The sequence below is a fragment of the Mustela nivalis genome, assembly GCF_964662115.1.
Source record: "Mustela nivalis genome assembly, chromosome: 2".
Lineage (NCBI taxonomy): Eukaryota > Metazoa > Chordata > Mammalia > Carnivora > Mustelidae > Mustela > Mustela nivalis.
The window spans coordinates 41,695,323-41,717,935 of NC_139021.1; the positions used below are offsets into that span (position 1 = coordinate 41,695,323).

At 41.6% G+C, this 22,613-nt stretch overlaps 1 long non-coding RNA gene across 1 annotated transcript in view; it reads right to left on the reverse strand.

The window, feature by feature from the left end:
- Positions 1–3,051: 3,051 nt before the first annotated feature.
- Positions 3,052–22,613, reverse strand: part of LOC309860605 — a 36,657-nt gene continuing 17,095 nt past the window's right edge. The window contains exon 3 of the long non-coding RNA XR_014309487.1: positions 3,052–3,498. This is a non-coding gene — a long non-coding RNA (uncharacterized lncRNA). The remainder of the gene's footprint in view (positions 3,499–22,613) is intronic.

Here is a 22,613-nt window from a genome sequence, read left to right on the forward strand (position 1 = left end):
GTACTGGTCGTGGAACAGGTCACAAAACAGACTAAATCTCTGTGCTCTAGGACCAGGGTTAGACGAAGGAACACCCATTAAGCAAGCAATCAAATGAAAAATATGTCAGTGAGGACAAGTCTTGCAAAGAAATGGAAAGGAGGATAGGAATAAAGAGAATCCTGGAAGGGTATTATTATAAAATAATTGAATAGGGAATCTTCTAAAATAGGGTGAGGTGTTTTTTTTTTTTAATTTGAATTTTATTAGCCAACATATAAGTGAGCTTTTAATCAAGGTCTCAAGCAGTTGAAGGGGGATGCCATGCCAGTGGCTGGACACAGAAGCTCTGTATGGAAAGAATAGCTTGTGTAAAGGCCCCGAGTCAGGAGGATGCTTATCATATTCAGGGACTAACAAGAAGGCTGATGTGTTTGGAACAGAGTGAGGCAGGAAGAAAATGGAGGAGGTGAATCATGGAATGGCCTTGGATGGAGTGAAAAAGAAGACACATTGAGCAAATAGTCTATTATTCAAGATTTTGTCTATGCCCAGTTTAATGGAACATCACGTGAAGCACCGTGTGCAGCTTGGCTTGTCTGTCTCACATTTGTCATGCCCTCAGGGGACAGAAACTTTTCCTGCAGAGAGAAAAGAGTCTCACAGGACTGTCACCCACTGCCCAGGATTCCATTGTTTCCGCTCTAATGAATCCTCCTTTTTTTATTCCTCAAGGCAACATTTGTCCTTCCTCCTGCCTGTCTGGCCTCTGGGTGCCATCCTCCGACTGTTCTTATTTCTAGATCACCCACTTCTTCTCTTTCTTGTCAACTTCCCCTTTTCCCTTGGTTTTTTTGTCTTCAGCTTTGAGAAAGGCTCTGGTCTTGCCCATCTCAAAACAACTTCCCATAAACCTGATGACAGACTCTGGTTCTTGCCAATGTCTTTCTTCTCCTCCATAGACCGGATCTCCCTCATGTCTCTACTCATGCTCTGTCCTTTTCCTGTCACGTTCATTCCTCAACCCGCGAAGTCATGACTCCATATCACCTCTCCACAAAACCCTTTTCTTGTAGTTCATCAGCGACTTACTCTTCGCCCAAACTGGCTTATACCTTTCAGTTTTCATTCTATGCAAACTCAAGTTCCTTCTAACAGTTCTTTCCTCTTCTGTGGCTACTTCCTGGTTTTCTTTGTTCTTTTCCAGCTGCCTAAATGCATTTATTCCATAGGACTGAGCTTCCCAACCAGCATGAAACAGTGATCCCCTTGTCCTTGCTGTGGCCAGAGCCCCCAGGCTAGTTGCCTCCAGACTTGAGCTGTCTTGTCTGTTTACCCCAGTGGGCTGCACAAATATCTATGTGTACTGACGTGAAAAAGTGCAAGGAAAGCATTGCCCTGGAAGTCCCTCCCCTTAGCCCTCCCCATTTAATATTCTAGATACTCATAGTGATCTCGTGCACTCAACTTTGCCCTATGGGGAGATGAATTCTAAACCTATCTCTAGCTGTCATTTCTCTGTTGAGTTCTAGACATATAATTGAACCAAGCACCCCTTCTTGGATGATGCTCAAATTAACATGTTCAGTATTAAACTTATTATCCCCAATGCTCTTCCACTCAGTGAATGGTATCAGCAATTACCTACAAATGTAAGTGATTCTTACTTCAACGGCATTACTCTCATATTGAATCAAACATCTCATTTTCTTGATTTTGTTCTATCATATCTGGTCTTTCTGTCATCTCTCCAATGTCGTTTTAGTTCATGTCTTTATATTTCTTTACCCAACCCGTTGTGGTAGATTTTATTGTTCAAAGCATTTCCTGTTCTTTTCTGTGGCTGCCTTTCCTGTGATGACCCTTCTTATGGGAGAGTTATATATTCCTCCCCCAATGAATTAAGACAGTGTGGCCTCCGGTTTGCTTTGGCTGAGGAAGTGTGAATGGAAGTTACTCAAAGTTAGACAAGCTGCAAAGTTTGAGGGCACAGTCCTCCAGACTGCCAATTCTGCCCAAGCTTTCTGTCACCAGCTACAAGGAGATAGGGAAAAGACCATACAAGACCACCTTCCCTTCTGACATCAAATGCAAGTTTAGGGGTTTCCCAAACCACTCTTGGGTTTGATATTTGCTAGAAAGACTCATAGAACTCACTGAAAGCTACTGTACTCATGGTTACAGTTTATTTTAGGAAAAACATACAGATGAAAAATTAGCGAAAGGAAGACATGCTAGAGTAAGGTCTGGGAGGGTTCCAAATGCAAAGTGTCCATTATACGCAGGACATTTCACCCTCCCACTATTAATGTGAGACAATATGCATGCAGCATTGACCACCAGGGGAGTTCATCTGAGCTTTGAGTTCAGAGTTTTTATGGGGCTCCATTATATAAGCATGTTTAACTGATTGCCCATGTCGTTGCCCCCAAATACCTGTATCTTTGAGCAAAACCAAATTCTTGACTCCACAGAGGTGAATTGGATCACTGCTGAAAAGCAGCTTTAAACACCAGGGTAGGATTTGCTATGCTTCTTTCCGGCTGCCCTCTGACTAACAGTGTCCCAGATAAATAAGTCTGGAGTGGAGATGGTGGGGAGCTGAATTGCAGCTGACCCCACATGGCCTCGGAACATGAGCAAGCTATCAATCTCGGGGTTCGTAAGCACCTAAGACTTGGCAATTGTTTGTTAATTCTAGGGTGGAATCATCTTATGGATGTAACAGATGGCACCTGTCCCCTGCATTTTTTTTTTCTTTGCCCTTTGATCTGCTGGACCTGCCTGAGCCCAGGCGTCATGGAAACCTGTGCTCCCAGTCTCCAGGGGTAAACAGACCAAGATACACAGACTTCTATTAGGCCGAACTGTATTTTTTCTCACTTTGATCCAGGTTTGCCAGTTAGCTATAGGCTGCTTAGGGGGATAGGGAGGGAGGAGAGAAGCCTTGCAATATTCTCCAGTCCAGCTCTTGAAACAATAAATCTGATCAGGGGTTTTGATTCTCTTCTGGCCACCATTGACTGCTCTCAAAGGGTTAAGAACCCAGAAAGGGAAAAAAGGTTGCTCAGACAACCCCATCACTTGGGTACCAGCAAAGGTTAAATCTGCTGACTTCGGTACTTGCTGGCGGGGTGTTGGGGACAGGGCTGAAGCAGGTAGGAATTGATAGTTCAAGTAGATCTCAGTGGTAATTCATTTTTAATACCAAAGACTATTCCAAGGATAGAAAATGGACAACAACAGTCTACCTGCTCTTAAGGCAGACAGGAAGGAGTTGGTGACATGTTCCAGGAAAGAATCAACATTTTAGTTTAATCATTCTGGGTCATCTTCAGGAAGGAATGAGTTAATGGTGAGGCAGTTGAGTCAGAGGCTGTCATACACACAGGCAGGAGAGCCAGCAAGCAGCTGAATGGCTGGCCACAGCTCAGCCTGTCGAGAGGGCGCGAGAGTCTCGAAACGAGTAGCTGCCGTGGCAGGTAGCCCTGAAGAGGAGGCCAAGAATCTATATTTGATCTGGGAGGTAAAAGGACAAAGTGGTTGAAGCAGTTCACGTAAGAATTAATTTCCGGGGAAACAGGATACTTAGCAAATTGTCTCTTTTCCTGAATTGACAGATATGATAGGAACTATAGTAATACATCTCAAAGGATGAGCAGTTTATTCCCAGGGGTATTTTATTTACTGAAAAGTAAATCTCGCTGAGAACCCGGCTGGAAATATCTTTTCATTTACTATGCTCTCTGCCTGCCTTGCCTTTAATAGAAAACAAGCCAAGAATGTTCTCAAATAAAAACTAAAGACCATACGGCCACTAGTGAGTTCCAGAGGAACATTTATAACAATAATTGCAGACAGAGGATCATTCTTCCAGGGTTCGCAGTTCCCAGGCCTCCTTGCTGAAGTGGGCTAGAGCCGTCCTCTGCAACCCTGGGGCTGAGGCTTCCTATAAAGCTCAGAGACAGCCAGCTGGGACTCATGGGGAAAGGGAATGTGAACAGAAAGAAAATATCCGAGAGAACGATTTTTTTAAAGGATAGGATGACCTTACGGGAAGTATGTTGAGCTATTCATTAACTCATGAAGAGCTACAACTTACTTCTTTACTTTTTCTTCTTTCTCTCCTTCAGCTATACCTGCATCCATATCCCCAGTCCCAGTAACCCCAGTAGCCATCCCTGGCAGAGACTAAAACCAGAACTGCTTCTACGAGCACTGATCGTTTTGGAAAGCGCGCAGGGGAATGACGACGATAAAGGCAGCACAGCCATAATGAAAGAACACATAGGTACGGGGACTGTCTTCTCTTCACGTGACAATCTTCATTGACATGTTTGAGACTTGGCACAGAAAGCAGATGTTTCCTCCTTTTTTTTTTTTCTTTTTAACAGAAAGGTAGAGAGAACAGCTCCTCAGGTGGTTGTGGTGGGTTTGAAACCTTCAACTCATCTCTAGGTTTGTTCTTGGAATTTGAAAGACACTTTCCATGCCATTAAAATTTCCCAAGAAATCTTGGGAGCCTACTGAAGGCATGAATCTTTGACGAAGCCATGCCACGGAGCCACGGCGTTCTCTGGTGGGGATGACTGCGTGTGTTCGCTGCAATGCTATCCGAAGACTTCTGGCTGTTCAGTCATCCCTGTGAGAAGAGCAGTCCAGGGGGAAGTGGGGCATAGGCTGGGTAGGTTTTGATGGGTAAGCTGAGGTCTGGCGTATGGATGGATTCCTGTCAGGACCTGGTGAGGACGACAGAAGGTGCTGATCAAGCACAGGTCTCATGCATGAAGCCGGATGCATGTGTGTATACCCTCATGTACGTGCACAATCTTATATTTATGGCTGCTGATGCACAAACTCCAATAAAATAAGAAGCTGAATATCTGTACAACCTTTATGCTTCTACCTTGTGCCTGAGGTATTTTCAACAGGACAGTCATCTATCATTAAACCCCCAGAAGGTCAAACTTACCACCTGACACTAGCATCATGATCCTTAAGATGTCCTTGTAAAGCTTGGATACCATGGCAACCAGTGTTATATATCAGGAGCCAGTGCTGCTGAACTTCTCTTAATAAATCAGGCATAATTGGCATATATGCACTATAATTAATTAAAAGTTATTCAAGTGGAATGATTTTATATCGTGCAACATTAAGTCATTAAATTTACTTGTCCTGATCTTCCTTCGGTGTTGGTATTCTTGTTTAGCTTAAAAAAAATTTACATTTTAACATCAACTGCATTAAAAAGTAGCTCTTTATGGATACTGTATTGTAAAATAGACCGATGCCTCCTTTATTTATTTGCTTTTGATATGTTAAAGTTAAATTCTGGTGGGTCCAGGCTGGAGAAGAAAGAGTCCTGACACTTTCTCTCCATTCTTTAGCGGGCTGAAGCTGCTTGCTGGGGACCTCTGTGCGGTGTGTCCTGGTGCTTGTCATCCCCGTCGGTCGCTAACTATTACATGGGCTGGAGTGTGTGTTCCTGAAATGGTGAACCCACCCACTGAGCCCTCAAGTTAGCTTCTTGGTGTCTGCCAAATCTGGAGGCAGGGGAACCGAAGAGAGCTAGTTGTTCAAAGCCTGAAGGCAAGGGAAGGACAAAGGCATCAACCCTTGCTGTTCAAAGAGTCATCAGAGGGCCAACAGATCCACCTGGGAACTTGCTAGAAATGTGGAACTTTAGGTCCCAGTTCAGATCAACTGAATCAGGATCTGTTTCTAATCATGGTGCACAGATGACCTGTGTGTGCAGCAGAGTTGGAGAAACACTGGCTTAGAGGTTAAGGACATGCACTCTGGAGTAGGAAAGCCACGGGCTTGGATTGCAGCTCCGCCATTTTTTAGTGGTAGTCATGGGGCGTGTTTCTTCGTTTTAGTTCCTTGATCCTTTAATGTGGGAATTGCAGTGTATTCACTTGTTAGGAGCAGAACGACATAACAGATAGGAAGTGCCCAGCACAGTGCCTCCAATACAGTACTGCTTGTGTCTGCTCTGATTGGAGCTTGTTGGGGAGTCTGTGTGGTGGAAGAAAGCCAACAGAACCGAGAGAAGGAGCCCTGGCTGGGAAAGATGAAAGAGAGTCTAAGTCAAAATCAGTGAAAAATGATGAGTAACTTTAGAATTTAGGAGCTGTCAAGGGAGCGAGGACATAGTCTAACCCAGTTTCCTGGGTGAGTTATAGGTAGGATCTACCTCACAAGCATATTTTAGCTTCCCTAGTTATTTCAGAACATCTCAGGAATTCAAGAATTCCATGTCATTGCCTTGGCAGTTCTCACAAAGTAGTCAAAAGGTAAGGAAGCATCCTGTATTGAATCACAGGAGGTCATGTCTGAAAGGAACCTGAAAGGAACCTGAAAGGTTATCAAACCCGATTACCTGTTTCATGGTTCAGGTCCCATCAAGTTGTCACCCAGTCTATGGCTGAATGCCCTCTGTTACTGAAAGCTCACCACTTCTACTGACTTAACTGTGAGATGGCTGTTGTCTGGGTGTGGAGAAGTGTTTTAGAAGTCAGCTGACCCCGATGTTTAGCGTCTAACACACAGACAAAAGAACCAGAGAATTTCAAACAAGTTATCCTGTTTGCAGCCACGCTTCCTGAAGCATCTACTGTGATGTGTTCTAGGCATCAGGCTAGATGTTTGGGATAAAAATCTGAATAGGACATAGAGCCTCTACTTTTGCCGAGTTCATAGTCTGGATATAAGTGACAGCCATATAAACAATAATTATAATGCAATAAAGGCCATGAGAGAAGAATGAACAAGTGGGTTGGGTACCAGAGAAAAGGACCATTCATTTTGTTGGAGTATGGGGGGGATTTGTTAAGAAGATGATTTTTGATACAGGTCTTGATTATAGTCCATTTGTGTTTGCAGGATGGGTATATGGTTATATGAATTGTGTGTGTGTGTGTGTGTGTGTGTGTGTGTACGCTTGTGTGCGTACATCAGAAGGCTACATAGTGGAGGTGTAGTGTCTGCCCTCCTGAGATTGGCTCCTACTCCATGGCTTCTTTGCTAGGTGGTGTTGGAAACACTATTTCTCCTCTGTGAATGTCAGGTCTAAACAAGGGTATGTCTTAGTGTTTTCTAATAATACTAATCTGCAAAGTCCTCTTATTTACTTATTTATATATTTATTTATATTTCAAGCTTTTATTTAAATTATAGTTAGTTAATATATAGTTCGTTAATATATAGTGTAATATTGGTTTCAGGAGTGGAATTTAGTGATTCATCACTTATTTACCACACCCAGTGCGTATCACAACAAGGGCCTCCTTCATCCTCTTCATTCATTTAGCCCATCCCCCACCTACCTCCCCTCCAGCAACCCGCAGTTTGTTCTCTATAGTTAACAGCCTCTTGTGGTTTGCCTCCTCTCTTTTATTTCTTCCTTTCCCTATGTTCATCTGTTTTGTTTCTTAAATTCTGCAATGAAGTGAAATCATATGATATTTGTCTTTCTCTGTTTGACTCACTTTGCTTAGCGTAGTACTCTAGCTCCATTCACTTCATTGCAAATGGCAAGATTTAAATTTTTTTTTGATGTCTGAATAATACCCCATTGCATATACATACCACATCTTCTTTATCATTCATCAGCTGATGGGCATTTGGGGTCTTTCTATAATTTGGCTATTGTTGATGATACTGCTGTAAACATTGTGATATATGTGTCCCTTCAAATCAGTATTTTTATATTCTTTGGATAAATACCTAGTAGTACAATTGCTGGGTTGTAGGGTAGTTCTGTTTTTAACTTTTTAAAAAGATTTATGTATTTGAGAGAGAGAGAGAAATCAGGAGTGGGGGGAGAGGCACAGGGAGAGGGAGAGAGAGCCTTAAGCAAAGTCCCCGCTGAGTGTGGAGCCTGACACAGAACTTGGATCTTGCAACTCTGAGATGATCACCTGAGCCAAAACCAAGAGATGGTCACTCAACCAACTGTGCCACTCAGGTGCCCCTATTTTTGAGGAACCTCCATACTGTTTTCCAGACTGGCTGAACCAGTTTGCATTCCCACCAACAGTGTAAAAGAGTTCTCCTTTCTCTGTATCCTCGCCAACATCTGTTGTTTCCTGTGTTCTTAATTTTAGCCATTCTGACAGGTGTGCAGTGGTATCTCATTGTAGTTCTGATTTGTATTTCCCTGATGATGTGTGATGTTGAGCATCTTTCCATATGTCTATTAGCCATTTGTATGTCTTCTTTGGAAGAATGTCTGTTCATGTCTTCTGCCCATTTCTTAACTGGATTATTTGCTTTTTGGGTGTTGAGTTTTTTTATACCTTTAGGATACTAACCCTTTATCAGATATGTCATTTGTAAATATCTTCTTCCATTCTGTATATTGCCTTTTAGTTTTGTTGGCTGTCTCTTTCACTGTGCAGAAGGTTACCTTGATGAAGTCCCAGTAGTTTATCTTTTCTTTTGTTTCCTTTACCTCTAGTGACATGTTCAGGAAGAAGTTTTTATGACTGAGGTCAAAGAGATTGCTGTCTGTGTTCTCCCTCAGAATTTTGATGGTTTCTTGTCTCACATTCAGGTCTTTCATCCATTTTGAATTTATTTTTGTGTGGTGTAATAAAGTGGTCCTGTTTCTTTTCTTTTCTTTTTTCCTTTAGAGATTTTGTTTATTTGAGAGATAGATGGAGAGAGAGAGAACATAAGCAGGGGGAGAGGGAGAAGGAGAAGCAGACTCTCCACTGAGCAAGGAGACACACTGATCATGACTTGAGCCTGACACGAGCTGAAGGCAGACGTGTTGAGCCACCCAGGTGCCCTGAAAGTGGTCCAGTTTCATTCTTCTGCTTGTTGCTGCTCAGTTTCCTCAATACCATTTGTTGAAGAGACTGTTGTTGTTTTTTTCCCCCCATTGGATAATCTTTCTTGCTTTGTTGAAGATTAGTTGACTATGGGGTTGTGGGTCCATTTCTAGGATTTCTATTCTGTTCCATTTACCTGTGTGTCTGATTTTGTGTCCGTACCACACTGTCTTGATGCTTACAACTTTGAAATACAGCTTGTAGTCCAGAATTGTGATGCCTCCAGCTTTGCTTTCCCTGTCAAAATATCAGTAGCACTTTTCACAGAGCTAGAACAAATAATTCCAAAATTGTAGGGGACCACAGAAAGCCCCAGAATAGCCAAAGCAGTTTTGAAAAAGAAAAGCAAAGTTGGAGGCATCAGAATTCAAAGTCTTTAAACACATATAATGTGTGATAATAGAGATTTATAAAACACAAATAAGGTTGTAATTAGGCACATAAAACCATTCTTCATTTTGTAGGAGAAATTATTTTCAGAATGTTTATAATTTCTCTTTAGCATATTTCAAATGTAATTTGACTTAATATTTTGCACTGTCTTACTTTTTAGAGCAATGTATATCTCCACTTAGATGGTTGATCATGAAATAAATATTTGAAATAATAAAGAAAAATAATTTGTGTTTGGAATGTGTGGATCATGGAAATAATTGGAAAAAATATACTGAATTTAAAAAATTCTAAGGGTATCACTTCTGTTGAACCATTCAACTGTCCATCAAACCCATTAACCCATCTACTATTCCAAGTCAAGAGTTATTTTTTTCTGAAGTTGTAATGATATCACATACAGCCAACTTAAAAATTAATCTCGAGTGTGAAAAGTCTAAGATACTGCCTAGTTGTTTCTGCGCTTTTCTCAAAAATATAATTTGGGTTACCCATATGCTTATACCTGTGGTAGACCATCAGGTAGCACAACAGAGTATTTCTTTTTGGTTCGTTTTAGATAGAAATTTGAATCTTAGTGTTGGCCTGATATGAGTATTACTCTCCAATATTTCAAATCTCTGTAAATTGTTCTTTGATATGCCTACTACTTGAACCTCAAATATTTTATAATGCATTTGATACATTTCACCATGTTTACCTAAGAAAAACTTCCAAACATTTGAACCACTTACAAGCATGTCTTTGGCTTTTTGGACATGAACTTGGTATAAAAAAACAGTTTGTTACAAAAGATGTAAGTGAATTAGAAACAGATGGATTATATTTGTGTGAATAAATATAATTAAAGGTTTAAAAGCTTGCAGAAATATGCACTAAAGCCAAATGGCTCCTAGAATAGTTAGTCTAGGAGCTACGACAAACCTTAATTAGGTTAGGATTCCCTTCCAAGCCAGTCTCCAAGTAATGTGCGGCTTACTTACATCTGTTTCGCCACAGATTTGGTCACTGTTTGTGAGTAACTTGGAACTGTCAAAAGTTAGAGTACCTGGCACTCACATGAGAGAAAGTGTGCTTTAAGCCACTTCATCAGAACTGCAACAGACCAGCTATGGTGGTGAGTCATCACGTTATCTTTTCTGCTGGAAATGTACACCTGTTGCATCCAGCAATTGCTTCCATTGCATCTCTGGAGTAGGCATTAGAGAGTCAAGTTCAGGGTTTGCTCAATTAGGAACCAATAAACTGAATTCACAAGTCGATCTGATGTTCAAGATCCAGAAGAGGGCAGTAGGACACAGAGATTAAATTCCAGTCCACCAGACGCTACAACGATGGCTGCTAACAAGTACTCAGCATTAGACCTAATACTTCCCTTTGGCACACCATGAGAGCATGAAGGAGCTAAGAAAAGAAGCTAACTCTTCTGCACCCCTACTATGTGTCGAGAACTAACTAGGTATTGTTCACCTGTGTTAAGTCATAACAATCTTGAGATGTAGGCAACATATTACTACCGCTTGTAATAATTAGTGCTCAGAGAGCTTAAGCAACTTGCCTAAGGTCACATAACAATTAGTTCAACCACAGTTAAAATCCAAATCCAACCCCATAGTCTTTGTTCAAGCCTTTCAGAATTTGATTACTGAACCCACTGCTCATAAACTTACTGACCTTGGTCAGGCAAGTAATTAAACTGTTTAGAACTCCAGTTTCTTCATATTTAAGGTACCCTCATATTTAAGCTAAGACTATCCTCTTAGCTTTTAAGTGCTAATGTCTGAATCAACTTTTCCACGATCAGTTCTGTCCAAGTGGGTAGGTTTTATCCAGTGATAATGTTTTAAATTAGAATAAAAATTATAGAAAATTAAATCTAGAAGGGAGACTAGAGAGCTTATCCCAACACTTTCATCTTAGAGATGATGAAAAGAAGACCCAGAGTGTTTCAGTGACGTGTATGCTATCAGGAGGCTTGATAGTGACAGACAGTAGAACTCAGGATTGGCAACTTTGTCCAGCTTCCTGCTCTTTTCTTTCTGTATCATTTGCTAGGGATACAGACACATGGAGATTTTGATGATATTAATGCTATTGGGAGGGGGAGTGGGGATAACAATAAATGTGCCCGAAGAAATTATTGAAGTTACTTCGTTTTATAAAGAACTTATTTTATTAGGAAGCCCTGCTTCCCTTGCTCTGTTCTTGAGGGAGGTCAATATATGGCTAAGACTCTGTATAAGGTTTGTCTGAGACTGCTGGTTGATAGGAGGGTAGGATCAGAGGGTGAGAGGGGCCAGGATGTGCACATTTAAGATGGTCTTTAAATGAAAAATGTTACAATGCAGACCGCAATCAGTGCTAATGTTCAGTTTATTTGTTTTAGTCAATCTTACTGGTTTTCCCAAGGATCTGTGATGGAGAAGCCGGGCTACTTGGAAACAGTGGAGATTGAACTAATGTAGCCATGCCTCCTTTGTGAAATTTTTGGATCACCAACTGTATTTTATTCCATTTCTTCTAATGTCTTCCTTTCTAAGTTTGGTATGATCCTTCTAGTCCTCAAAGCACATTGGTAAGGAATCAGGTAAGAGGAAGAGAAAAGGGAAGAAGCAAAAAAAAGGAAGAATGGGAGGGAGAAATGTTTCAGCTCTCATCACCAAGAGGAGAGGAGGCCCAAGCACCTTGTTCATGTGTTTTGAGGAATCCCCCAGGTTTCATTGGCCTGTGGATTTAGGGACTGCAGCTAGGAAAGCTGATAGTTACACAGATAGTTACACTTCCTATTTAAAGTACATGCAGTCAGAACTACTGGTTTCCCTAATTTACCCAAATCTGGCTTTTTGTGTTAAAAATTGTTTGGAAATAGAAGTTTCTAAAAGTTTAAATGATCTCTCCTGTTGCTCACCTACCTGTGGGATAGTTTCCCAGATCCCATTCATGTCTCTTATGTCATCAGATTCTTAGGGCTCTTCCTTTCCCTTGCAGTTCCAGAAAAAGAACTTCTCAGGAGTCTGGAGAAAGGCAGCTGAGGGGGTGAGCCATGAACACATGTTCCAGGGACTGTAACAGGGCCATCCTAGAGGCTGACGGAAAGGACAGGTGGAGGCCAGTCGTGTTCTTGCTTCCAAACTCAGCACTTGAACATCTGCACTGTTCATTGACCAAAGTCATGTGGTACCTGTTCCAGTTTTCTGTTATCGCTGGCCAAACTTACACTTTTATTTGTGCTTTGTGATTTGATATCTTATCTCCATTATAGGTGTATGCCCAATCTCAGCTTACACTTGGGATCTAGAACAGTGTCCTAAATGCAAGGTGGGGATGATACTTGTTGGTCATTTTGAATGACCGTCTGAAGAGGACAAAACTTAGGGCTTCTGTCCAGTCTAGATGGAATGATTGGAAAGATGGATTTGGGAAAGTGAAATATAAAGAAATAGGGGAAAAAAACACATTGGCTTGGTAATGTAATCTGGTATCTTTGGATGCAGAGATTAGCATATTAACAAGTGACAATATTGCCTATGAAGTGCTGAAATAATTCCTGATGTGTTGCCTGCCGAATGGCAGTGAAGTGTGGTACAACACTGCTAATGGTACGAGGTGTGAGAGATGGTAGGTTCTGGAGGGTGGAGCCTGCCCATTCTATGTTGTGTGGAGGGCCTGTTGCCTTGGGACTATTATTGTAGCATGATAGATGTTTGATGCAAGTTATAATGATTTCATCTCCCGCAGCATTCCTGGAAGACAGTTGATAGGATACACACATACACACACATACACACACAGGGAAATGTTTAAAAAGCTTTTAGTTACCCATGGGGTTATTATAATTTTATATAGAATGACTACAGAGAAGAAAAGGTAATACAGTTTCAGAGTGAAATTATCACAATGAGTATTAAATGCTTGTATTGTCTATGATAATAAATAAGGAGCTGTTGCTCCTTAAAACATGGTCAGTTTTATAAAAGGTTAACATGGTCAATAGTGTTTAATACAGGTTGGTGGTATGTTGAGTTATGAGAAGAACAAAGGTCTGACTTTGCCATTTGTACAGTAGGTCCAATGATGGATATTCAGAATATCTTGTATCTCATCATTCTGTTACACCACTATCATTTTTATCATAAAAGAATTATGTTACTCCATATATGAAAAATGCATTCTTGAACCACTGTGAATTAGTTTTTAATGTACTGTGACCTTGGATTGCCCTGGGATATTAATGCTAAATGATTACTTCTGAATGCTTTTTGAATAGCTGCATAGTGCAATTAAATGTGCAATACATCATGGATGACACAGCTAAATGCCTCTTCTGGTCAAGGAACCCAAAGAGGTCTTGGGAATGATGGTAATTCTGCATTGCTGAGGATGGGAGAGAAAAGGATCTCTTGTTAGTAGTGAAATAAGTACAGGCTGAAGTAGATGATAACCTTTTCCTGGGGTTAGTCAATGGGAAATAAATTTTTGATTAAGAACTATAAAGGAAGATGATTTTTGATCACTGCCAAAGTAGTGTCCCATTATATCTGCCAAATGTGCAAAATGAATAATTATCATTAGTCTTTCTGAGTGACAAGTTGCCAAACGGGCTATGTGTGTGTGTGTGTGTGTGTGTGTGTGTGTGTGTGTGTGAATGTCGAGATGTAGATAAAGAAATAGAGAATTTGGTTCATATTCTAGCCCTTTTTCTAGAATGGGCTTCTATTGAATTACCATTTGTCTCAGTGTGGAACCTCATCAATCTTGCACTTAATCAAATCCTTTTTTATCAAATTATTGGGCCTCAGGAAATGGTGACAGATGAAGGGGTGGTGTGGAGGAGCCAAGATCAAGTACAGGGTCTTCTACCTATTGGTCAGTGGTTTAAAGCCACCCTTGTTGGCCGATGGCTCAGGGTGGTCCCTGGCCTGCTGGTTGTGGGCGGATGGCCAGAGCCCTGCTGTCAGCAGACTCCACAATCTGCAGAAAAGCCATGAGTCCAGCGGGACCGCCAGGGACCTGGGCTCAGCTCTCTAGCAGACACTCTTTATCTTTAGGTGACAGGAGCTCCTCTGAAAAGGCCGCTGCAGAAAGGCCCGGCCCTAAGGCTGTTGGGTGAGTGAACTGGAATTTCCATCTTCAAGCTATAAACAAAGAGAACTTGGGATGAAGGCAGAACTCACTGAGTGTCTCTTTAACTGGTGATATTTTAAAAACAAAGCATCAATAAGGGTTTTGGTTCTGTTTCATGAAAAGGAGTCACAATTGTGCACGTCAGTCTAACTTCAGAACTCAGCCCCTAGTGTATCACCCTTACCCAGCCTCACCACAGCCTCTTGCAAGACCTGCTTGAGAGGCTCAATCAATACCAGAGTAAGTGGGACATCTGGGGGCTCAGTCTGTGAAGCAACTGCCTTCAGCTCACATCATGATCCCAGGGTCCTGAGATCGAGTCCCGCATCGGGCTCCCTGCTCAGTGGGGAGCCTGCTTCTCCCTCTCCCTCTGCCTGCTGCTCTCCTTGCTTGTGCTCTCTCTCTCTGACAAATACAGAAACCGAATCTTAAAAAATTATATTGAAGTAAGTGCTCCAGTGAGCCCTTCGCAGAGATCCCCTGGGGCTTTATGGCCTCAGTGAGCCCAGAGACAGAAAGGGCTAGAATTCCCTCATGCCAACCTTCCACTCCTGCCCCTTCAACTAGAGGCCTTGCTTGCTGTTTGGAGAAGGTGACCTTGTATTTTAAATGCTAGTGGTTTGAGGTAATGGTACCAGCCTAGATGTACCAACACCTTTTTTTTTTTTTTTTGAGAATGATACTGATATAAATTAAATGTAAATATACTAATGCCTACATCTCAACTGATTGACTTCTTTGGGTGAGGCTTCCAGGACATTTCTGTGATTTCCATGTACAGCTGCTATTCTTGATTTGTCATTCTGCTCCTGTTCATTCAGAGAGATCTGCATTTCGTAATCATGTATGTGTTTATATATTTATCATGCAGGCTGCCAGTACCATGAGGCAAGGACTTTGTTTTTTTCTTCTTATCTACCCCGCCCCTAGAACAGTGCCTTCTACCTCATGGGTCGTCAGTAAACATTTGTGGTGTGAATGAGTGAAGGGACACATTTGTCAGGAACGTATTTACAAGTATGAATGGACCAAGGGACCTCAAAAGAGGAAAAGAGTAGGAGAATACTTTTATAACTAATCAAGTTCTGAGTTTGGAACTTAATAGTAAAAGCTAGAATATGAATGTAAAAAGGTCAGAGGTCTTCACGGAGGCCGAGTGGGACAGAAAAGCCTGGGTGCTTCCTTGCTGGTCTTGCACTTGACCAGCTGTGAGCTCATTCCCTCCTTACATGTCTTTGAGCATCTCTGTTTCCGTCATATTTCAGAGCAGAAAACAGGTCCTGTCTCAGTGCAGACCCTCCCAGTTTCTCACCTGGGTTATAGAAAGGGCTTCCCGACTAACTTCCCCGCTCCAAGAGCCGCCAGCCCCTCTCACATCCTTTCTTCTTGGAGCTGCCAGGGAAATCTTTCCAAAATGCAAATCTGACCGTACCGCACCCCAGCGTTCTGACTGGCTGTGGGATAAAATCCAGACTTCTTCTTGCGGCTTCTAGGGCCTTCCCGGGTCTGTTGCCCCACCCTCCTGTCTCACTCTCTGTCCAGACAGGGCAGCTCTCCAGAGCCTCACCACTCTGCACTTTTGAGAGTGGTGGTTCCCTCTTCCCTTAGTCTGGCTCACCCCTTTTCTTCCTTACACAGCGAGTTCAGGTTTCACTTCATCCAGGAAGTGTTTCCTGATACCACTCCTCCATGCTGCCATGCCCGGGTCCTTTAGCTCTCTTTCTCTCTCTCATGTGCCACATGCCCTTTGGTAGCCCAGAGTATGCAGGTAAATTCACTGGGATTGAGCGGCTCTGGGCTGAGCTTTTACTCTATGTGGAGAAGCTTCAGATGGGGACTAACTGGGGACTAGACGGGGAGTCTTCTTCCATCTCTGAGTCTCCGGGGCTCATGTAGCCTGCACGGGGCAGATGCTCAAGGAAGGTGTGCGTAGGGAATGAGAGGCTTACTCACTGCCTCGCAGCACTTCCGCTGGTCCTTGACGACAGACCTTTAAAGTGTGTGGGGACCGAGGGTCAGGTGCAAAGGAGAGAACGAGGGAAGGATGGTTGGTGTGCTCAGGCCAGCTGAGTCAGCAGTTGTCAGAGCTCTGTTTCACTCCGCGCTAAACGTAAAGCAAAGTCAAGAGAGACAAAACAAAAAGCCACTTGGAAAAAAAAAAAAAAAAAGAATGTTTTGGCTGGGCTGCTGCTGATGTGATCTAGGCATAAATGATGTTTTCCTCCTTTGCAATCCCATATTTCTCCTATGGGCCTGACCTAATATTGTGATTATGTATGCGCTCATCTTAGTTTGCTGTATCAGACAGCTTATCTAAGTTACGCCAAATGACCTCGTATCCTCCTGGCTTGCAGCAGCAAAGGTTGCCTCCCTGCTCATGTTGCCTTTCCGTCATGAGTTGGCTATGGCTCTGTTCCTTAGCAGGGTCCATGCACATAGAGAGCAACCCCCATTTTTTTCTGGGATATTTCTGGGCTCACAGCAAAGGAAAAAGGGAAATCACAGCAAAGTACACATCTGGCCTTTTAAAAAAAGTCGAGATGGGGTGGGGGGGGGTCGGCAGAGGGGGGTGGGGTTATGGACATTGGTGTGTGTGTGTGCTGTGGTGAGTGCTGTGAAGTGTGTAAAACTGGCGATTCACAGACCTGTACCCCTGGGGCTAAAAATACATTATATGTTTATAAAATAAAAATAAATAAATTTTAAAAAGAATTAAAAAAAAAAAAAGAATCTACGAGGACAGTTATTTACTACACCATGACAAAACTGCACTAGAAAGCACACATCAGATAGAGAATCAAATGCCCTCTTAAGAAAAGATGTTAAAGGGCATATGCAACTGATGAATCACTAAATTCTACCCCTGAAACTAAAAATAGACTATATGATAACTACATTGAATTTAAATAAAAATTTTAAATTAAAAAAAGTCGAGATATTACTGACCTATAGCATGTTAGTTTCAAGTGTAGAATTTAATGATTTGAAATATGTATATACTATGAAATGATCACTATAACAAGTCTAATTAGCATCTCTCAGCACACACAGTTAAACATTTTTTCTTGTGGTGAGAACTTTATACAATACAGAATTATCATCTGTAGTCATCCTGCCATGCATTACATCTCCAGGACTTATTTATTTTGTAACTAGGAAGTCTGTGTCTTTGGGTCACCTTCCCCCTCCCCAGCCCTTGCCCCCGGCAAGACCACCAGTATTCTTTTTCCTGTGTCTGTCAATTCATTTTTTAAAATTAATTATTTTTATTAACATATAATGTATGATTTGTCCCACGGGTATAGGTCTGTGAATCGTCAGGTTTACACATTTCATAGCACTCACCATAGCACATACCCTCCCCAATGTCCATAACCCAGCCACCCTCTCCCCAACAACCCTCAGTTTGTTTTGTGAGATTAAAGAGTCTCTTATGGTCTGTCTCCCTCCCGATCCCACGTTGTTTCATTTTTTCCTTCTCTATCCCCCACAATCCCCTGCCCTGCCTCTCAAATTCCACATATCAGGGAGATCGTATGATAATTGTCGTTCTCTGATTGACTTATTGTGTTCAGCATAATACCCTCTAGTTCCATTCACGTTGTTGCAAATGGCAAGATTTCATTTCTTTTTTTTTTTTTTAAGATTTTATTTATTTATTTGATAGAGAGAGATCACAAGTAGACGGAGAGGCAGGCAGAGAGAGAGAGAGAGAGAGGGAAGCAGGCTCCCTGACGAGTAGAGAGCTTGATGTGGGACTCGATCCCAGGACCCTGAGATCATGACCTGAGCCGAAGGGCAGTGGCTTAACCCACTGAGCCACCCAGGTGCCCAAGATTTCATTTCTTTTGATGGCTGTATAGTATTCCATTGTGTATAAATACCACATCTTCTTTATCCATTCATCTGTTGATGGCTGTCAGTTCATTTTGCTTGTTTGTTTTTTAAGATTCCATGTGTAAATATGATCACATTTGGCTTTAATGCTTTTGCCTAGAAACATTGCTTCTACCTGTATTCCCTTAGCCAACGCCGTCCTAAGTGGAGACATATATTCCCACAGGAGGGAGGGGCAGCAAATCCCATGAACAATAAAGTAGCCTGTCAATTCTCCCATGGTCCTTAAGTTCCTGGAGGGCAGGGATGTTAGTGTTCTCTGATGCACAACGTTGGCACCTGGCCAAAGCACGTCGCTGTTTCCTTTGAAATAAAGAGCAGAGGTGGTATACTTCAGAAATAACCGAAGACTTATCTGGAATATCACTCTTTTTTGACATCAATTATGGTTCAGCTTATGTGATACTAATTATTGAAAAACCCTTATGGTTTTTCCAATTCAATACTTAATGTCTGATGTTAGTTTGAATATGTGAGTTGGTTACTTGAAGCCGAACTCTAGTCAACAGAAGTGTGTCCCGTTTCCCTGGCTCACCTTGACCAGTTGCTTGATGCAGGCTCTCCACTTACTCCCCCGTAGCAAATCCCAAAGTCTGTACTGAGGCCCACCCACTGTGCTCTGGCACCAAGTGATGCTACTTGGGCTGACCCATACATCTGGCCACGCTGAGCCTTTCCCTCCATGTGTTCTGTACATTCCCACGTTAGTGTCTTTGCTATAGTTGTCCCCTCGCCTGGGATGACCCACTGGCCTATCAGCATAAATTCAGTTCTTTCTCAGTCCTCACAGTCTAGGTGAAGTCCAACGGCTCTCACACAGCCTTCCCTATCACAGAGGGGATGTCATCCACACTCTCAAGCCACGCCCTTTATAGTCTTCCTCTGGCAGCTAATTTGTTTTATTCTATCAAAGAGGTTAGGACCATGGGTTTTGTATAGTTAGAATTTGAACTAAAGTTCTGCCACTGAACTACTTCTCAAAATTCGGGTGGATTTCTTATCCTCTGAGTCTGAACTAGCTCATCTGTAAGTAGGCAGTAATAGCAACGGTCTCGCAGGACATATTTGATAAGTTATGTAATATGATTTATCAGCATCCCTGGCATATAGGAAGCACACAGTAAAGGAAAGTCATTCCCTGATATAGTTATGTAGTGCTTGGTAAGATTTCTTTGCTTTGCCCTTCTGTCTGTCTCAGTGACATTGCACAGCATAAAATGAAGATGTTTGTTGAGTGAATTAATGAATAATAGACTGATGTTAGAAAGATGACCATGAGGCTCACCTTTCAGTGAAATTAATGAGGCTAGACTGAGTCTTGCTTTTTTTCCCCAATACTGAGTTTTCCAAATTTTTTAATGACTTAGGTCCAGTGTGACTGTCCCAAATCCAGCGATAGGGCAGGGAAAGATGGGAACTGTTACAGAAAAATTTGGATGGTGTCCCCTGGTGGAAGATCAAAGAGAGAGGAACAAAAAAATTCTCCTAACATATTTGTGATAAAAAATTACTGTCCAGAGACCCCAGATAAAACGGTTTTATGTATCATTCCAATAGTTTATTGAAAGTATCTTATCTCTTCTTTCTTCTCATTATGGAAGAATGGATAAATAACTATTTCAAAAACTTGGTCTAAAATTTACACTGTAAATCCTTGACATCCTGCAAATGTTTATTGAATGCTAAGTGACAACTGTAAAGCAATCATTTTACCTGATTAAGAGAATGCTGTTTGGAAAAGTCACAAGCTATATATTTCAGAAACCTGTTAATAAATTAATGTCTTCAAATAAATGCAATCTCTCTTCTATAAGCCATAAATAATATCACAGTTTTAAAGCACCACATTTATTTAACTCCTCAAAAGATGACTTTTAAGTCAAGCTCAACATTAAAAAAAATCGGTAACATGGGATTTTTGGATTACTGTCCCCTAACGAGGACAGTTGTAAGGACTGCCTAAGAGCCAGCAGAAGAGGAGGCCAGGTCCTGAGGAAGCTGGCAGCCTCAATGCCAAGCCAGAGTGGGAGTCAGACCCTTCATTTGTCCTCAGTACAGAGATAACTTAATCTTGGGACAGACTTCATAGTGAATGAAACTTGTGTTTCCTGTTGCCTCTGTAACAGATTATCACAAACTTAGTGGCTTACTACAGCACAAATATATTCTCTTAGCCTTTCAAAAAAGAATCATTTGGGGCTAACATCAAGGTGTTAGCTGGGTGTGGTCCTTTCTGGAGGCTCCATGGGAGACTCAATGTCTTGCTTCTTCCAATTCTGGAGGCAGCTGACATTCCTTGGCTCCTGACTGTTTCTGAGGTCACATCCTCTTCTCTACTGTAGTCAAGATTTCCTCACCTGCCTATTATAAAGACATTTGTGTTTACCTTTAGGTCTTCCGGATAATCAGGATCATCTCCCTGTTTCAAAAATTCTTAAATTAGCCCCACCTGTGAAGTCCCTTTGCTGTATAACGCAACATTCACAGGTTCTGGGGATTAGGACGCAGGCATCTTGGGGAGCCATTATTCAGCCTACAGTGCCTCACCGTTCAAAAGCTTTTCTCTATCTAGACCATCATATTGACTTTTTTAAAAAAAACAGACAATAAAGTCCTAGCTTTCCCAGAAGGGAAAATAATGGCATTCCAAAATGCTGTAGGTTGCAGAATGGGGGGGGTTAGGTTGGGAAGATTCTGATTTTGCCTAAAGCGTGGCCCATGCAGTGTGGTTCCCAACAGTAAGATTGTCCCTGTCATTGTGTGAGTTTGTGTTTCTTACTCTACCCAAATCCAAGTGAAGAAAAACAGTGGATGTAATTTTGAAGAATGAGAACCATCATAGGACTCACTTCATCTTGCACAAAACAGATGTGTAGGCACTTAGAGGTCTGTCGAGTATTTACATAATCCTTCCACCAAACCGGTAGCCTATGGTTACTATGTAATCCTGGGAGCTTAGGGTCACATTGCAAACATAATAACTCACCATTCAAAAACTGGAATAGATTCTAAATCTGCTTGACATTAGAAATGAAAAAATTCATCTCCACCTTCTCCAATTATCGTATCTTTCTTTATAACTCTGGGTAGAGAACAGTTTAAACCTTAATTCTGATGGTCCTTAATTTTATGAGTTTCATTAAAACCCCTGAGAGTCATTTAATTTTATGGAGTTCAAGGCTAACATCAAAATGCATTCCTTCTAGAATGGATTTTTTTACCTTGTGTTATAGAGGTTGAGCTTCCATTTTTAACACATATGTTCTTAGTGCTTATGCTAATTTCACTACTTATCTTTAAAATTGGCATATCATTGTTATTGTTATTATTATTATTGTGTATTGACCAAGTTGAATGCTTCATTCTCAAGGGATTGCTGTCAGAGTTATATAATACAAGAACAATGGGTGAATGTTGTTCATTTTAAATGTGAAATTATAAATCAATTACAGTGGTGGCTAAAACCCCTTCATGACATGCCACAATTTACTTCCAATGACATTTAAACCTATCTCACATGCTGAACAATCTGTAATAAATTATGATTTTTTTTTTTTTTTTTTTTTTGCTTCTGAAATGAAGCTATAATTATGACAGTTGAATTCTTGTTCTGGGAAATAAGGTGGCATTTAATTCCTTGAGAACAAATGACACTCACAAAAGAACAGTTAATTATTCTCAGCTGCAAAGGAAGGGAGGAGGGGAGAGAAAAATTATGAAAAAGAACATGGTAGCACTTTATGTGAAGTATCTATTAACTAATCCTTAACTAAAGCTGAACTACAATTGAACTTCTGGGGCTGCCCCTGAGCCCAGGCAACACGTTTCATTATTTCAATTCTCAATAAAACCCAAACAGAAGGAATTAGCAACCTGAAAATTTCTCCGTTCCTTGTACATGATCGTACAAATGTTCCCCCCCTTCAACCTTGGTTCCAAGGGTGTAGATCTGTCTACGCCGTAACCCAGTGAAGTCAGACTCAGGCGGGTAGCATGTATTAGTTTTCCATTACAGCTGTCCTCATAAAGGTCTTTAACTGCTACAGTCATTCAATCAATAACTGCAAATGAAGAGAAGGGAAGGCATTGTACCCCCAGAATTTTTTAGGTGGTTGTTTGTTTCTAGCTTAAACAGCAACTATACGTTGCTATTGGCTCTTCTCTGACGGCCCTTTCCTGTTCATTCTGGCAAGAAGCCCCAGTGCAATTGAATGTGCCAGCAACCACGAGGCCACTCTTCAGAGCTAGTCCTGACACCATCAGCTGTGATGTTAGCAGCCTGCTATTAGAGACGCCTCTTTCTTTGACTTCCCTTTCTTCCTTGGGAGGAATAGATACTCCAGAGAAGGGCCCTGCTGAGTGGAATTCCCCATTTTGACT